Source organism: Saccopteryx leptura, chromosome 1 (genome assembly GCF_036850995.1).
Source record: "Saccopteryx leptura isolate mSacLep1 chromosome 1, mSacLep1_pri_phased_curated, whole genome shotgun sequence".
Taxonomy (NCBI): Eukaryota; Metazoa; Chordata; class Mammalia; order Chiroptera; family Emballonuridae; genus Saccopteryx; species Saccopteryx leptura.
The window spans coordinates 201,455,804-201,470,351 of NC_089503.1; the positions used below are offsets into that span (position 1 = coordinate 201,455,804).

Here is a 14,548-nt window from a genome sequence, read left to right on the forward strand (position 1 = left end):
CAGGATCTTTTTATTTTTTTTTAATAAAAAATAGATTATCACTTGAGAAAAGGCAGGATCATCACATTCCGTGGCTGAGTTTTCCTATGGGCCTTAGTGATTTAACAACTAATAAAACCAATGAAAAGAAAGCTGGATCAAATTATATGTTTGATATTGTATGTCTAGCTCACCCCCCCACCCCCTAGTTTTAGGGAGAAATGATCAAACTACAGCACTGTATAATGGTCAGGTGTACGGCATAACAATTTGCCATAAATGTACAGTATCAAACAGGTAATATGAAAATAAAACAGTCCATTAGCCATAGTCAAAAAAATTTTTTTTTTGTTTTTTGATCATTATTTTAAAGTTCCTTCTTGGTGATTCTAGTCACAAGTACAGTGAGAATGTTTTTGCTGGCAATCTCCTTAGCCTTAAAATTTAGTGACATAACACATTTGGCAAAGCAGCTCAGTTGTTTCTCATGCAGATATTTGGTTGAGGCAGCTATTACTACTGAAGAGACAGAAATAATGAAGATTGTATGTAATCTTCACCCACTCTTCTGTGCCCATCACCCCAGTGAGCTCTTTCTTTGGTGTTCATCTCCCTGAATGACCATTGTCATGGAGCTGCTCAGGCCTCTGCAGCCTGCTGGGGTGCCCCAAACAAGGGTCCCCCTACAGCTTCGTCCAGCAAATGTGTGGCTTCCATTTGTGAACTGAGGATAACACCGGGCCCCAGAAGGGAGGAAGCTCTTCTAGTTCTCTGCCATGGGTCCAATAGTTTGCATTTCCCAAGAGATGTCTCCATAAGCTGGGTCAAAAGATGTTCCTGACTTCTGATGCCACCCAGAAAAGCATTTATGAAACAACTTAGTTACTATTTTAACCAATGATAAGATTTGATTATCAGCCATTTCACTATCTGGTCATTCTTAGTAAGCTTTTCATTTTAATAAATATCGTATTTCCCCATCTGAAGACGCACCCTTTTTCAAAAAATTTGGGGTCTAAAAACCGGGTGCGTCTTTTACAGCGGTTGTAGGTTTTTTTACTTGCATTTCCCTTTTTTGTGCTTGTTTTTGTGCAATCTATGAAGACAGTGATTGGTCATCTGACACAGGTGAGGACAAGCTAATGGAGGCGAATCCTGACAGTGATGAGGAGTTGTATGAATTTTATGATGAATACAACTTGAGTTCAATCACTTTACGTAATACATTTGTTTTTCAAATTTTGGGCCCCAAAATTAAGGTGTGTATTATACATGGGAGCGTCTTATACATGGGGAAATAGCAGTGCTTAGATTTACAGCCTCTTGCAGGGCATGTTTGCAAAACCTACTTTTATGATTACTGTCTATTTTAGGGGTCCCCAAACTATAGCCCGCGGGCCGCATGTGGCCCCCTGAGGCCATTTATCTGGCCCCCGCCACACTTTCATTGGTGGTCAGTGAGAGGAGCACATTGACCATCTCATTAGCAAAAAGCAGGCCTATAGTTTCCATTGAAATACTGGTCAGTTTGTTGATTTAAATTTACTTGTTCTTTATTTTAAATATTGTATTTGTTCCCGTTTTGGTTTTTTACTTTAAAATAAGATATGAGCAGTGTGCATAGGGATTTGTTCATAGTTTTTTTATAGTCTGGCCCTCTAACTGTCTGAGGGACAGTGAACTGGCCCTCTGTGTAAAAAGTTTGGGGACCCCTGAATTTGCCTGATAGTATGCAAAACTGCATCCTTTTTTTGCATCTGGGAACTCCGTTTTGTATCTGAAGAAGTTGAGGCATGGAAAAAGTGACAGGCTACTGGACAATGGCATCAGGACCAGACCCCAGGGACCGTAGAGGTAGGTAGATGCCTGTGCCAAAGTGCCCCCTGCAGATACAGAACCGATGTGCAGCAAAATAACTATGGTAGTGGGCATGCATTTCATTTACAGACTTTTATTGCTTTATCACTTGTATAAGAACTTAGCATTTATAAAATGTTTACCAACTTTATCTTTTTAAATAGTGAAGTATATCTTGTTTCAACTCCAGGTTATAGTGCTCTTCCCCAGCATTATGCTTTCTTGCTTTACAGTTATTATGCTGTCTGAAACCAGACCCAAAACAAGTTAACTTTGATTTTTCTAAGATTTTCTTAAATACATCATTTTATGAAAACCAGCTAATAACATATGTAAGTTTTTATTCTTCTGTAACATACGTTCTGGGTATTAATCAGTTCTGGATTTTTATAGATAACACTTGCTTTTCCAAAGCACTGAACTTCTAAGAATTGTAATCTACTTCAATCATAAATGAACAGATTAGAAATTGTTAGCGAACCCTCACAAACCAAAGCAATTAAAATTGGGACATTTTCATTGATTTTGGTATTACCTACACCAATAGAAAATAAGAAGTTAGATGTTTTAAAAATGTCCATTAAAAGTAAAGAAAATCTTGTTTGTTCATTCACCCAACTATTCTTTCTAATAGGCACCTGAATGTAAGTTATATGTTGTTGGTTCCCTTAATGAACCCTTTGCTCAAGCAGAAAAGCTACAAGAATATTGCATGTGCAGCCAGGGTTGTAATAGCTTATCGAGTCCTGTAGAACAAGGTGTGATCACTCCTGTGCACTTTGGCACAGGCATCTACTCTTACAACTTAAAAAAAATTATAGACATAAGCAGAGCTTACCAGATTAAAAGTATGCCAACTCTGCCCTACACAGAGTTGTAACACAAGCTAGCTGCATTACTAGTTATATATATTGTACGGAGTTGGACACGTAGGCCAATACATTTAGGAGGACTGTAATCTTTTAAACAACAGTCTTGCCTCCAAAAATTGTATGCATATCTTATAGTCTTTGGTTTTGAAAACTTATTGTCTCATGTGACTAAATATTTATTGTCATTCCTGTTACCCAAACTGTGCAATGCAATTTCTCAAATAGATATGAGCATATCGTCTAAATTTAACAACATTCTAAATGCTGTCCAATAAACTAAGAGAAAAATTTCCTGTTCAGTATTCATCCTTGTGACATAAGTTTAGATTACTTGCTCAATTGCTACTATGAGAATTTAAAATGTAGGAAATAGACTGAACTGAGACAATTAAATTTTTCTAATGGAGTTTCATTGGCTACGGATTAACTAGGGACTACATCCCCGATGGTAAAATGTTTATGAAAATTTTTTGATTTGCAACCTCATAGGTTGTATTGAAAGTTCATTCTGTACAGAAAATGATGCATCTTGTGACCAAGAAGTGTATTTACACAATGGTCATCAAGAATCTTGATTAAGTCAAGTGTAAATATTGGTCAGAGGCTCATTCCATGTCTTCAAGATTGCCATTATGTGGAAGCCTGTAAAACTTTAGTTTTGTCAAAAAATACACTTAAAAAATAGAACAAATTATCTTTTATTGACAGGACTAAAATCATGTTGTTAAAGAGAATGGAAAATATTGACATAGTAAGCTAACTTTTTTTTTTTTTTTTTGAGAGAGAGAGAGAAAGGAAGGGAGAGAGATGAGAAGTATCAATTCTTCTTAGTGGTACCTTAGTTGTTCATTATTAGCTTTCTCATATGTGCCTTGACTGGGGGGCTCCAGCCGAGCCCATAGACCCCTTGCTCAAACCAGCAACCTTAGGCTCAAGCCAGCGACCTCAGTGTTTTGAATCCAGGAACTCAGTGTCCCAGGTTGTCACTCTATCCACTGTGTCACCACCGGTCAGGCAAAACTAACTTTTGAAGAGTGGAAGTGATAGATGGTAGAGCTCTAAAAGTAACACATTGATCTTTTAATAAATTGTATGCAATTTATACATTTATCTTTTAATAAATTTAACACATTTATCTTTTAATAAATTTAATCTTTCTCTTCAAATTTTGAACTTTATACTTGCTATATTTTAAAGAATCTGATTTCCAACTTGTACTTCCCATGCTTTTATGAAGTTCATTCTTATGACTATCTTCAAAGATGATTATTTACTAAAAAGACGTAAATTGAAAGAGGTAAACTTTGGCTGTTTTGAAACTTATTAATACAGTGAAATAATATTAATTGGCCGAAGTCAAATCATTTTGGTCACAATGAGTAGTCAATATTGAGAACCTATCCAAAGTAATGTACAAATATTTTTGGTGCCTTAAGAGGAATTTGCATAATCCTTTTTTATATGTAATGCATAGAATATTAAAAGTTGCCAATAAAAACAGATTGAGAATGCTTAATCCCTCTTTAGTATTAGTAGAAACATTAAGACTATTAAAGCTGTAGTTTATTTTCTTATTAAGCACTCTTCTCTGATTAACTGAACAAACAATCATGGGCTCTAATATCTAAATATAACCACTGGAGGAAAGGGATAGATTTCCTGTAACATTTATTAACATATGCAGCCTGTGCAAACTCTATTAGTTCAGACAGGAGAACTGCAGTGTTTCTTTTGTCTCCTTATTAATGTTGACAGATTTGAAGTGCTTACAGTTCCGGTTTCCACAAATCCAAATCCCCTACTCAGCAATAGCTTAATTTTTGCATACTTATTTGATGTTTAAAGTGCTATACATTTGAAAATAGCGCAGAAAAAAAGCTAATTATTAGTAGGTTACACAAAACAGTCTTCTTTTGATTTCAGTGAAGACAGTGTACCTGTGAAAAATAAAATCAAAGCACCTACTGATATTCTACTCATAGTTATATATTCACAAAAGTTATAATTGGTATAATTCACAAAAGTTATCATTTCAAGACTCTTGAGTCTTACAAATTTTGTAAGTATGCAGATATTTTATCATATTTTCACAACTTTTTTCATTGTATTGGGAGCATACCTTTATTTAGCAGTTCAAAGATTTCTTGAAAGTGAATTAATTTTTAAAACTGTTAAGTTTCTTTTGATACCATCATTTCGCTAAAAAACTTTGATACTGTACTTTGATTTTGACACTGAGAAAGGGTAGACAAATAGTCTTCCACAACACAACGTCTTTTTAAAGAAAATTTATTTTGGTTTATTTCTTTATTTTTTTAACCTTTAAACATTTTTTTCCCTCCTATTAATTAGTTTTACTTTGATAATCATCAGGGCATCAATTTTTAGGACCTTCATTACTTGATGTTTTTATAATAGTTGATGGTTCAGCCCAATCATGTTCTCTGTTCTTAATTTTGCATATACAACACCATTCTCTTCATTGTGTGCATGTAACAAAATATGCTACTACAGTGAACGTACTGACTTTAAGGCAGTAGAAATAGTTTGCTTTTTAGATCAGATTTCAAACGATATTTTTATTTATTAGTGAGTTAATGCTGTTTCATAGAAATAAAAATTGATACAGCTTTGATCTGAAAAAAATCCACCACGTGGCACTGAGGAGCAGTGACAGCCAAAATTCTGTGAATAAAACATGGTTTTCCCTTTTAAAAATATCCACACAACTTTAAAGTAGTGCTTTGACCTTACAGTTAGAGATCGTTATTTAAAATGTATAAGGAAAATAAGTATTATATGAATAAACAACTTAAATAAAATAATTACTTGTTTTTTTAAATCAAGTAATAGACATTTCTCCCATGGGCAAGGCTGAAAGGCAGAGGTAAGGTGGGCAGAGGTTCTCTTTGGTGTTGCAGTAATTCCATAAACAGGCCTGTACCCAGCCTCACGTGGGCATCATAAGCTACTAAGGATGGTGTCTGCATATCCGTGGGCTGCATTCTCTCATGGGGTTGTGACGTTAGTATTCTCTTGTAGTGTTCCCTGTTTTTTCATGATTTTCTTGTCTTAATAAAGGCAATATGATTGAGTCAACCTGGCCTGATTTGCTCCTCTTGGGCCAATGATTCCTACCCACTCCCACTAGTCTTTGGCTCATGGTAGGGACAAAGGGAACTTGGAGGTCATATTTTATTTGAAGTTGCCCTTCTAAAAAAATAGGGCTATGGCATGTTAAGTGAGAATGGGAAGTTATACAGGATAGGAAAATTGTTTCATTGTAATAAAACATCTATGTCCCAGTACTAGGCATATCATAGGTATCAGCATACATGAACTTTTTTCTCTTCTTTTTGCCTCTTATTTTAAACAGAACAGTAATTTGTTATTTAGAACACGAGAATTAAGTGAAATATTCAATTGCTTTAACTTGTGAGTCTGTTAACTATTGCCATACTAATGTTGCATAGCAAAGAGCTACAAAATCTCAAAGACTTGGAGCAATAGACATCGATTCTCATGCATCTAGAGTGGGGCCATTCTAGGCTGGGCTCACCTAGGGAGGTCTGCTTCAGACTGGGAGTCTCTAAGTTAGTGGGGACTCCTCTACTCAATACCTGTTGTCTTCCTTCTGGTCCTAGTTCAGTATCACGGATGTTGCTCTAATGACTATAACAGAGGATCAAGAGAGCAAGCCAGTACATTTCAAGGCTCCTCTTGTGCTAGATTTGTAAATATCCCACTGACGGAAGTAATTATCATGGATGAGCCCAAAGTCAGGAACAGAGAAAGAAACTTCATCTTTAGTGGGAGGACTGTGAGGTTGCTTATGGTGGTGATGGCGGGGATGGGGAGGGATAAGAATAAGGGTCGATGATTCAACCCACCACAGCTTGTATCCTTTAGTGTAAATCAAACTACTTTTCTATTTTTCAGCAGTCTTAATAGAAGCCTTATGTATTTTTATAAAGTCCAATATCTATTGGGTGAAAACCAAAGTGAAGAAAAAAAATGTTAGAATATTTTTGTTTGTTTTGTACTACATTTTCCTTTTGATATGTGTCTGCCACGTCCAGATTAACATCTGAAAAGCGTACTACAGGCTGTTTTTCAGGGCGTTTGTTTTGAAGAACAGCATAACAATTTCCATAAGTTTCACATGCAGCCGCACATATTTTTACTTGATCTTTTATTCTGCATTTACTTTTGAGAGTTCTTAAGAATCTGTTAAAATGCAGAAATTATGCAGTATTGATTTCAGGAAAAGTTGAAGTGGTCACACATGATTGCCTTTGCCCTAAAAGAAACCCTTATTTGGTTCTCATTTGTACAATATTGAAAGCACAACAGCACTAGCTTTTTATTATGTCACCACACATTTAGCGAGTGGTGGAAAGCGTTTTGTTTCAAGAACGGAGTTAACTGTGTCTTGTCCGCACTTGTAGCCACTCCTGGCTGCGCTCCAGGCCGGCCTGCTCCTCCTGTGTGTTTGTTTCCTGGTAAGAAAGGCACTGAAAACCAGAGACCATGTTCTGCTGACTGCGAGAAGAGTTGCAGTTGTGCGGGTTAATGTGATTGCTTCTGTTTAAGAAATATAATCGGTCACAGTTGCATACGTGTAGTTTATATGAGAACTATGTTCTGTTTTAAAACTCGTTATGTTTATTTTTACTTTGCTTTTAAGAATTAATCTGAAAAGAACCTAAAATGTATATGCCTTCCTCTTTCCTCATATTCCAGAATACTTAGAATAAAAACGGTACACATTTGTGTGAGATACAGTCACAGATATTGAAACTTAACACATTACATACTATAAAGTTTGAAATGACAAAATAGTGATGAGGCTAAAACTCCAGAAAGAATATTCTAATCCCCACATGCAATGTGGCTTCCTCAGATGTGATCACTATATCAATGTTCCCTCCACTAAAGTATTTTCTATAAAACAATACAGCAAAATATTGTTTAGTGTAGATATTTTAATGCATCTACTAAAAGGCAATGATTATTTCAATTTTTTTTTTTTTGCCATTCTAAAGAAAAACCTGTAAGTTTTTCTCAGTACAAGCTAAGTGCGTCCATTTACTTTCTGATGAGCCCTGGGCCTCAGCAGAGTTTGGACCGGGCCCAGACCTGTGTCCTCCAGCATTCCTGGTCTCTCCTGCGTGCGGTGGGGGCTCTGGTGGTCTTCATTCGTAGGTTACACCCGGCCCCTGCTAGCCTTCCATAGTATGGGGCCGTGGCCCTTTTCTCCAAAGTGCCTTTTTTCCCATTTTCTTTTAAGATTTCAGTTTCAGAGTTCAGAAATACCATCAAGATGAGATGGCGACCACAGACTCTTTTGAATTCGGTGTGCTGTCACATCGTAAATAAATAAATCCCTAGAGGCCTTGCTCGCAGAGTCTGAGGAGGTCTCTGCCTACCTGTGTAGTAAACATTGCGTTCCTGACATTTAGGACTTTGGAGACTGCCCTTTGCTAGGACCTCCTCATAACTGAACTGTGAGTCACTTGTGCACCATAATAGATTTTGGCTGTCTAGCCTGATGAAGTGTTCCGGATGCAGAGAAACATTTTACCCAGCTCCATGGCAGCAGACTGTCCCCAGTGGTCACCCCAAATAGGGAAAGAGACAAGGAACAGGATTAAAGGAGCCGTGAGGACCCTGGACCCCGTCTTTCATGGCAACAGGGCTCTTGATTGCTGTTGTTAAGAAATGGAGGTACTTAGAGGCTCAACCCCGTAAATGATCATAGAGGTAGCTGTTGATTTTTTTTTTTTACCAATGGCTAAACTTCACTCGAAAATTTAAAATTTAAAAAGGCATCAATTTGGTCATGTGTTCTCCCGAGTGAAATTATGTGGTTAGAAACTAACGCGGGATGTCAGACTTTCTACTGCAATGTAATGAGAGACCTTCTGCTGCGGAATCTCCGCACGTCTGTGCCACCGGCTCTGACGTCACTTTCCTAAGTAAAGGCTGGCTAGCTGTTGGAAGCCGGAGAGCGTGCAGAATGTGTCAATCCTGGTGAATGAAAGGAATCCTGTCATCGCTGGCTTCATTTGAAGAGCGGGCCAAGCGTTTTCAGTCCACCTTTGATTATTTATGTGAGCTGTGGTTTTTGATCTTTCCCGCGGTCTTAGATCAATGCTGCCCTTAATTCCCAAGTGTAACCTCAGGTCACGAGGTGTTCCTCTGCCCACCGCACTCCGAGGCAGGGATTCCAAATGGTCCCTCCGCACAGAGCCTCTGAAGGCACGGGGGACAAGGTCCCCCTCTGCTCAGACCCCTTGGCGCAGGCAGGAAAGGTGGGGTTTTCCTTTTCAGGGTCAAAGGAAGTGACCGCTCAGGCACGACCGCTGGGCTGCTCCTGGTGTGGGTTTCAATTTGTTTCATTTCCTTTGGGCTCCGGCTCCTCCCTCGAGCCTCCCACCAGAAAGGAAGGGGTCCACCTCAGCATCTCCTTTCAGGCCGATGAAACAGAAATTGTTTGGAATGTAAGCTGAGACTTTCTTCTTCACCGAATTTCAGTAGCACCTACGCAACATAAACTAGGGCGTCATTTAGCACAGTGTTACTGGAGTGACATCATAATGACCGATTTAGGGTAATGCACGCTTGAACGAGTTCCGTTATTCTTTGGGGTTTATTCATGACCTTCCTGGTGTGCGATGTAGCTGCTTCAGAAGCAGTGATGTGGGCACTGCTGAGTGTGTTCTGTCCCAACCTCCCCTGGGGCAGGCTTTCTGAACAGAACACCCCCTGAGATGATTTTCGGAAGCCCTTATAGTGTGAAGTCATCGTTCTGAGTATAAAAAGTTACTGAATTACATCAACTCTGATTTCAGATCATAAACATCTTTACATGATGGGCACACATGCACTAAGAAATCAATCGAATTGAATTGTTTCTAAGTATCGTTGTAATATAGGACGACTTTAAACCCCATCTTATCTACCAGTATAGCATCCATTTTATTGGCTGAACATGTGACTCTAATGAGAGAGGCACAAATCACCTGGGTTGGCTTTTTCCTTACTCATTTTTACCTGTCCTTAATTTTTACTTCTTATAGTTTCTTTTGCTACAAAGCTTTGTTTTTCACAGGTTTTTTTTTTTTTTTTAATGGGAAGTTTTATTTACTTACTGGAAAACTGCATCTGTTAGAAACTTTCTTTCCAATCCTTTTTTTTTTTGCTTTGCAGCCTAACTAGGAGAGGAGTTTTTATCTCCATTTTATGGTGTTGAGTTTTTCTTTTATTGACTATAAATGACTTACAATGTTATAGTCATTGCAGTTCAGGTGTTCAACATGGTGATTCAATATTTATATATATGAGGAGTGTTCACCATGATCAGTCTAGTTACTTTCTGTCACTGTACAAAATTATTGCAGTAGTATTGAGTATATTATCTGTGCTGTTTGTTGCTTTCTCAGAACTTACTTTATATCTGGAAGTTTGTACCCTTAATCATTTTGTTCTGTTTTTTCCCCCTGAGTCTGTTTTCATTTTGCATTGTTTGTTTGTTTTGTTTTTTAGGTTTCACACATAAGCGAAATTATACATTATTTGTATTGCTCTGACTAATTTCACTTAGCATAATACTATCCAGATCCATCTATGTTGCTGCAAATGGCAAACTTTCATTATTTGTATAGCTAGTATTTCATTATGTATGATCCATATGTACATGATATAAAAGTTAGATCTTTATCCGTGTATCAGTGGACACTGAGCTTGTTCCCACCTGTCTTGGTTATTACTAGTAAAGCTGCAAAAAACAGAGAAGTACGTGTTTTTGAATTCATGTTTTTGTTTTCTACAGATAAATGCCCAGCAGCTGAATTGCTGGGTTGTGTGGTTTTTTGAGGAGCATGCATACTCTTTTCTCCAGTGGCCTCACCAATTTACATTCCAACCAGTGGTGCACAAGGAGGCCAAATGTTGCTTTTCTTAAGTAAATCACTTGATATTTTGATTGACTTTGATTCTCCGTGAAATAAAAGAGATGGACTTGATGATATTTAAGACTCCTTAAAATATTTTTAATACATCCACTTGCAAATAAATGGATTTATGAACTTTTGGTGTACAATGAATTCTACAATATACCAAAAGGAAAAAAAAGTAGATTGTTTTGTCATCTTTATTTATTAGGAACCAGTTTTTGTAGGTTGTGAATTAAAAATATGTTTAGATTTTTATTTCATCATGATTCACAGAGAACTGCTTTACTTAGCTCACAGAGAGGTTATGAATTTAGGAATATGTATTTAATTTTGGTTGAGACAGTGACTGCAGCACAATTATCAGTTTATTAACTTAAGAATGGGATCATAGTGGACTTTGCTGTTTCAGTAGTTAATGTCTTAGCCTTGACTGTAATGTATTTCTTTCCTATTCTCAATTTGTCAGTGAAATGCCATGTTTTATAGTTATATCTACATGTATGTAATGATTTGATAATGTGCTAATTAATGATTGCTCATTAATTATATAGTTGTATTCTGATTTATTCACTTAAAAATTAAAAATAAATCTCCAAGATATGGTACTGTTCTTGATGTAGCACAGGGTATAGACTGCATATTACAGAAAAATATTGAAAAGAGAGAAGCACTAAACTCATTTTTTAGCAACTGTACAGTAAGATTTCTGGTTTTTCAATATATGTTTACGATTCAGCTCGCTGACCATCAAGTTTGATGACAATATTTATAGCCATATTTTGAAATTTAACTTTTAACTTTATTAAATTGCCAAAAGACAGATCATTTTTGAATGAATTGGTCATGAGTTCCCTTAATCTCAACCATGTTTTTGTCTCTAACTATGATCATTCATTCACCAGGATTTCATTTCCATGGGATCAATTGTCTCAGCCCAGAAAGACATTATCCTTTAGGTCTCCAAATGGTGACAGAGGTGGTGGCTGGGGACAATCCCTGTGGCTCAACCGGTACCTGCACTTGGATATTTTTGTTATGAATGAGTCCAACCACAGTGATGCCATCTGCCATTGTAATTGTGGCAGATGAAACCATGTATGTTCCTGAGGGCCATATATCTAAGTGCAAAGGTCAACATTTGGTAGGCAGGCATAAAATATGTAAGTGCCTTATCTTTTTTGTGTAACGTTCCCTTCATCTTTGAGGGTCAATTTTCACATACTTTTGGAATTGATACCTTGAAAATGCTCCCTGGACTTAAATTATGGAAGCTGTTGGGAGGTCTTAATTTGTTTTCTTTTTATTTAAAACACAACCATTTGTGAACGGGAGCTTCTTAATTCACCAATGAGATTTGTTTTTTTGCAAAATGAATATTTAAATGCAACTATCTTATTTCGGGTCTAAACACATGTAAAGACAGATATAAAACACAAAGGAGCTAGTGCTAGCACTGAAAGCTGATCTATGGAGTGGTTTTTGATTTGTCTTTTAAAAGCATCGAATATAATTTTCAACATGCACATTTTTTACTGTAGGAATAATACTGTAGACTATTTTAAACTTTTGGAGTTTTAAAATAGACCACTGCCAGTCATTGTTTGTGTTATTTAGTGGTAATCTCCTTTGTACAGAAAAGAGTCTTTAAACTTTTAGTGTTTGATTCCTTTGTTTTCTATGATAACATTTCAAAACAGATCATACCAAATCTTAGTCCAGAGAGGCCACAGGACTGGAATAAGACTCTTAGGTTCGCAGCAAATCCAAGAGTAAGCCAAGCTCATGTTAGAACCTGGAATTTTCCAGAGGGTAACTGCCTAGGGCAAGATGTAAGGTAATTCAAGGAATTATCCCTGGCGTGGGGGACCCATCCAGGAACATCCTCAGACACATCCCTCTGGGCCAATAAGCATTTTTCTGACATCATCAAAGACTAGTTTTTGGGAAATGCTCTAAGACAGTGGTCCCCAACCTTTTTTGGGCCACGGACCAGTTTAATGTCAGAAAATATTTTCACGGTCTTTAGGGTGGGACGGATAAATGTATCATGTGACCCTTTAGGGTGAGATGGATAAATGTATCACATGACTGAGACAAGCGTCAAGAGTGAGTCTTAGACAGATGGAACAGAGGGAATCTGGTCATTTTAAAAAAATAAAACATCATTCAGACTTAAATATAAGTAAAATGGAAGTAATGTAAGGTATTTATTCTTTCTCTGCGGACCGGTACCAAATGGCCCACGGACCGGTAACAGTCCATGGCCCAGGGGTTGGGGACCACTGCTCTAAAACACCTACTGTGCCGATTTTAAGGAGAATGAGGTTAAGGTATTCAAGTGCTCAAATTTGCCCAGCTCATAAGTTATTTGCAGAGCCTTCCTCTGAGCTCTAGCGCCTCTGATCTCTGATTCGGAAACCCCTGCTATTTACAGAGTGCAGGGAGGCGCGGAACACACTCCTCCCAGGCTGCAAGTGTGGCTGTCACTGACTTTTTCTTAAAGAAAGCGGCGGAGGATAGTGCTAGCCACACCCCTCTGACTGCTGAGACTGCCTGTGCAACCATCCCCTGGAATCCTCTGAGTTACTGGCTGTGCTGGGGTTCTAATCATTATTTAGTACTTAATTTTGCATACTGTGTGTATGTGTGTGTTTTTTTTGTTTTTTTTTTTCTTTTTATCAATTTCTCATCCATTTCTGTGTCTTGCTCTCCTAGACTTCACACTCGTCCCTTGTCACAGAAGGACGGTCTTGGCTCTTGCTTTTTCCTTCACCCTCCCCACCCTGCTCCCCCCTCCTGGGACAGAAGCGACTGAAATCCTTTGGCTCTGTCCTCCTATCCACCCTCAGCAGGCTCGGAACTGACGGAGTGTTTACAATAGAACTATAAAACAGGACATTTCATCTTCTGAGAAAAATGTCTTGGTTATGTCTTCCCTAAATGGTGGGTGGGTTTTTCTCCACAGTGTAATTCTGTGGCCCAGCTGGGGAAGCTCTCCGTTTTATTAGCAGCTGTCTTTTCTTCTCAGATATTCAGCTTTTAGCACCTAGCTCCAAAGAGAGAACACAGGGTTTAAAGTTATTATTGGGGCTTCACAAATCCTTCCAAACAATTTTGCTTAGGTAGGGAAACAAACAGATTACTCTGCCTAAGATCTTTCAACCAGAGCTGTAATATTTGCAGTCTGTCTAAACACCAGCTCCGAGAGGCATGCTTGTGCAGCATTAGTACCTGAAGAAGTGCTGACGGGGGGTGAAAACAGAAAAGATGAGTGTATGTTTCTGCCCCCACCCTGCAGGTGGGGGGTGAAGGCTGACTTTAAAGGGGAAAAAGGCTAGGTGTTTCTTTTTTTGTGTGTGACAGACACAGAGAGAGGGGCAGATAGAGACGGACAGACAGGAAGGGAGAGAGATGAGAAGCATCAATTCTTCGTTGCAGCTCCTTAGTTGTTCATTGGCTGCTTTCTCATATGTGCCTTGACCGAGGTGGGGGGGGGGGCTACAGCAGACCGAGTGACACCTTGCTCAAGCCAGAGACCTTGGGCTCAAGCTGGTGAGCCTGTGCTCAAACCAGATGTGTCCACGCTCAAACTGGCGACCTTGGGGTTTCGACCCTGGTTCCTCCGTGTCCCAGTCCGACACTATCCACTGTGCCACCACCTGGTCAGGCGAGGCTGAGTGTTTCTTAAAACAAAATGGGAACTTCTTTATTTCCTCCAGACATTAGTTGCCAATCTGTGAACATTTCCAGAAGAAAGTGTACCCTATGTCCTCTGTGCGGCAAATGACATTTAATGGCTGAGCGACAGACACATAGTGCGCTGGTCTGGATTACGATGGCGGTACAGCCGCGGCCTTTCCTAGTGTAAGCGCCAAGGCAACC

The 14,548-nt window shown here is 38.4% G+C and overlaps 1 protein-coding gene across 2 annotated transcripts in view; it reads left to right on the forward strand.

Annotated features, from left to right (window-relative positions):
* Positions 1-14,548, forward strand: part of FAT4 (FAT atypical cadherin 4) — a 155,581-nt gene that overhangs the window by 48,031 nt on the left and 93,002 nt on the right. The gene's annotated exons all lie outside the window — the stretch shown is intronic.